This window comes from Anopheles aquasalis, chromosome 2 (genome assembly GCF_943734665.1).
Source record: "Anopheles aquasalis chromosome 2, idAnoAquaMG_Q_19, whole genome shotgun sequence".
In the NCBI taxonomy this organism is placed as follows: domain Eukaryota; kingdom Metazoa; phylum Arthropoda; class Insecta; order Diptera; family Culicidae; genus Anopheles; species Anopheles aquasalis.
The window spans coordinates 45,887,501-45,892,500 of NC_064877.1; positions in this window are offsets into that span (position 1 = coordinate 45,887,501).

Sequence of the window (5,000 nt, forward strand, 5' to 3'; positions counted from 1 at the left end):
CACCGACGCGCTGGTGTTGATGATCCTTGCTGAGGCCCCCTATCGAGCCGAGGCTGTTTCGTAGCCAGCTGGGCCACGACAGATTTGCATGCGAGCCCGTCTGCTGCACATCCTGGCCGTTAGATCTGTGGAGAGTGAGGGCAAAGGAGAGATATTAGTGGGAGTCAATCAACGGTACCGTTACGGTTGGATTCCATTGAAAAAGAAGAGTATCGTCGGCGGTTCTTCCAAGGTCAATTGTCATTCCAGTTTGATGAAGTGATTCGTTTGTTATTTCATTACTTCATCGTGATCCTTGTCGTATCCAGCACTCACTGGTCGGGAGCAATTGTGTTAGCATTGGTGTCGATTTGTGATTCTTTGCCAACTCAATGTTTGTGACGTAGCTAAATACAACTTTATTCAAATTCATGCCAATGCCAATGCCAATTCGGGATGTGACGCGTGTGAAGAAAGGATGTTCGAAGGCAGAAACAGTAACTACAATGATTTGCATATTATTGGCATCCGGAAGCAGAAAGCGCCGGCTGTGTGTGCACTGGCCTCGAACGAACTCGAGCGCATTCAATCTCGAAAAACTATTCATTGTCAGTGGCCTCTGGCATATGCATATGCATCGCATCGGACTGGCAACTCCATTAGATTTCCTGTCTCTTGCTCGGTGGTGGTTCTACGCCTTTGACAATGACAAATTCAGTGTGGTCTTTTGATTGCTCTGTACCGTCACAGAAGCGCCCTCGAAGCGGTTCGACGATGAGCCAGGACGGTTCTGTTCGATGTTCAGTCGTTACTTCAGCAGCCATTCTTTATTGAGCAACAACATTGGGTGCCCACTAGAAACCAAAGTCTGGTCGGATTAAGAGAAAGATATGTTGTTTGGTATTCTAAAAGATCGGTGTGGTCAACATAAAAACCAACTCGATTCCTACTTCGGTTGCAGATGGTGAAAACCATCGAAAAAAAACAATAGTAATGAATAATCTGTCTGTTTTACGGGTGACAGAAACAATTCCCCAACCAAACCATTTGATCCATACAATGCTCCTGGCGTGTTGATCAATCACATAAAAAGGAGGGAAACGAGATGTGATATGTTAGGCAAACATTCTCTAATGGACACACCGTCATTTGTCCCTCCGGAAAGGGCGCATCTATAGTGAACCGCTTGTTTCGGGTCTAGTTTTATAACTGGCCGTTCCTTTACCGTTGGTTCCGCTATTCGGAGTGCCATAACTTGTGAACCAAATTCCCTGCGCTACAGTCTGTTTCATCTCGTTATGATGCTGCACCATCCGAGCTTCCACAAACTCCTATGCTGGGAGCAAAAGTTTCCCTTTATACACGTGGAACGAAGACAATAACGATGGCTAGTGAGAGCGAGAGAGAATGCGGAAAAAAGGGGGAATGGAAAAGGATTTCTTTTTCCCCTTTGGCTAGTAATTTTTGATGACATTCCATAAAATTTCATAAACTTTCTTCCATCCCGGACCACTCTACCTCGGTCACATGATCACTTTTCTTCTACCAAGCACACACGAAGCGCGTTGGCCACACATCGAGCAACGCGTGACAAATTGGAACTGTTTTCCTTGTTTTCCCATGATTGGAGGTAAAGAATAATGTTGCTTCCTATCTTTCCGTGGACAAACCGATGGTTAGATTAATGTGGATTCAGTGACATGGAAAGGATTCATTTACTGATGTTTTTAGAATTCTTGGAAGATCAACTGGTTTATCCATTCCATCATTTATATTAAACCATCGAGCAATCTGCCCTAAATGTAATCCGATTATAAATGAAATTTAATAACGAAACGCGAGCTAACATATATTTTATCATTTTGTTGTTAATTGGATTGATTCATTTTTGAAAGGAAAGCCAAAGCGTTGAAGGGAAAGCATCACCATTAACCCTAAAGCTAACGCCAGGAAAATCGAAGCTGGAACCAAACTGTGGATGGCAGCTGTCTGCTTTTTGAACACTGAAATGTCCATTTCGACCACGACTTTCTTACACACAATCTGTCACACTCGTGTGTACGCAATCCGAAACAATGGAAAAAAAATCCGCTGGCATTCCTAGTGGCGGCGAAAGCAACATCAGCATGTTCCCCGTTTATTCCGCTCCATTGTACCGACTGGTTTTCGTTATTCGAAATTTTATTATGAGCGTTTAATGATGCGAGAATACATCGGACGTCACTACTGTTGGGTCACAACCGAGGCCATTCAGTGCGCATTCGCATCGTTGTTCTTGTTTCTGTTCTGCGATGCATCGTGGCCAAAGTACCACTAATGGGACCGTACATCCTTTTGGTTCCAACAGTGGAGATTTGACCATTTGCCGAAATGCTTTCTAAAGTAAAACAGGATTGTTATAGAGAAAAGTGTATAATAATTACATTACTTATCCCCATCCTTTTTTGCGTTGTATGTTGAGTGTTAGAAACCAAATATTATAAAGTAAAACAGTTGAATAACTTAATATTCATTTTAAGAAACATCTCTAATGAAATTAAACTCAATTGTTTTGATCGCAAGCATCTATCGAAGCATCCACAAAGTAATGCTAAATTTGCGACAATCAGAGCCACCCCCACTGGTGAAAACCCTTGTGTTGGGAGGTAAATGGTCCGAATGATGCACGACCATCGTGCGGAAGAATAAAACAATCCACTTGACGCGTAGCAGCAGCGTCGTCTGTTGAGTTCTCTACCGACTACGGCACCACGCCATAGTTACCGATTCCGGCGAAATATTTATCGTCGAATGATTTTTCCGACTGAACGAAAATTGGAAAATTGTGAATTTTCAATATCTTGTGGGAAAAATAAAACACCAGCGGTGGAATGGAAATGCCACGAAAAACAGGAACATGGTGCAACGAAACGACCCCATCGGTGAGCCACAAAGTGCGCCATTCCCGGGCACGCATTACAACCTTCATTGAGGGTACGCTTTCACTCGTCTGTAGTCAGAGGCTGTGCCATATCTTAGCCACACTCCCTCATATACATAGCGCGGTGCTTTGGGGGTTCCAGACGAGAGCTTCGACCGGAACTTGCGTTATTCGCTAACGATGGCGAGTGAGCGCGTTATTCGCTGATCCCGCCGAATTTCCAACCGCTCTCTGGTATCAGGAGCGTTGGAGATGAGGGGAATGAATGATTACGAGTGAAGGGATCTCGCCCGCGAACCTTTATGACCGTTCGTTGTCAATGGAGGGTGACAGCACCAACGCCAAGCCGGCCCCCGGTTGATCCGGCTCAATCCGTAGTTGTCGCTTTGCGTGACAGACATTGTGACATTGACGCTCGGCGTCCCAATAAAAAGTGAATTGTTGACACGATTGTGCCGCCGGTTTTGAGTTCTCGCTTTCCTCCCATAATGGATGAAATCTCCAAGGAAGCATTACTCCGCACATTCCTTCGGGACTCGTCGTTAGCGTCGGCAAGGGAAACGTTAAACGCCATGTCGCCAGCTCGATGGCTTTCCAGGGACGTGCTTTCTTCAAGTCGCTGCAGCTCTTCTGTCTTTACAAGCCTTATACATTCCTACCATGCGTAGAAAGAGCGAGCATCGGCTGGCCCTTTCTGGTCACGGACGATAGCTTTAAGTAACATTTTAATCAAAAATGCTCTCAAAATGATATTGAGTCCATCTCCAGATTTCTGACCTCATTGCGGAAGCTTCACAAACAAGACCATGACATCGAGCTGAAATACATTTAACCACGTCGGTTGACCTCTTGCCCCAGAGCCTGATGTTATTAGAGGCGATACATCAAAAGCGTTGTCGTGTGGGAGACAAGTCCAGCAGTCCGGAGCTGCGCACTAATCAAATTTACCAATGATACAACCAGCCACTGGCCACTCGTTTTTTGTGGTGTGCTATTTACCCAAGCGCAGAGAGAGTGCAAGAGATCACCGACAGAGTCTAATCGAATTGTCCGAGTACCGAAGTGTAGAGATAGTGGACTCAACCCTTCGGATGTGGATGACTCTTGGCATTCTTCCTGGCGAACGGAGAAGCAGCCAAACAAAAAAAATGTCCCAGATGAAGTACGATTGTCCTTCGCGCTCGTAAGAAGCAGAACGATGGTATGGGCTCTTGAGGCGTCAATGTATAGATTTGATGCTTTGTTCACCTATCGTTTGGAATGCACCATTTCTCTGGCCACTACGGTAGTAATTAAGTCCATCCTCTGCAGTTCCACGACGGACGGTTGTAGTCAATTTATGGAGATGTAGTACAAACAGAACAGAATCGCGGCAGACGCTGACACCAACCTGATGCATCGGATCGGCCCCCGTCGAGCATCTCTAGTGTTGCTTCTTTTGGCTCAAAATATATTCCCACGAGGGAAAATGCTCCAGGTAGATGAAACAAATTTGTATTATCTTTATGCATGAGATCCGCGGGTTGGGAAGATGTTTTGTAGCATCGCTTTCATGCGCTCGCAGCACGTCTCTGTGGGTGAAGTTGCTTGGTGTAGTGGCGCATTCCTGTTGCTGCTTATGAACCGATCGTCGTTCGTCAATGCTGCGGAGCCTTTACGTTCGAGGCATCGCTGTGAATCTAACATTAATGCTAAACATTGTGTGCCTTTCTATTCTAAACTTGTGATGTATACTGGGGGCTGTTAAAGAAAATGCTGTTTAAGGGAACTCGCTCATAATAACGGCGAATGCGCTACAGTTGGTGTTAGTTCGAGTGAGACTTGCAAGGAGTTTTTGAGGGTAGAAAAACGCAAAACTGATACTGCATCAAAGCTACAGACACCATGCGTTCAGATCTGTGAGGAAGAACTCGCCTGGTAAAGCGTTCCTTTTTTCTAATTCAACATTGGGACGCACTGATAAGTTCTGAAGGACCACCTTTTGTCGCGCGCCAGAAGGCAGGCACAGAGGCCGGAAAATCTACGGCCGAGCCACAACATGGGCGTCTTCAAATTTCGGATAGCGCACCGGCAAGTACCACACATCTCGTGTTGTTACTGT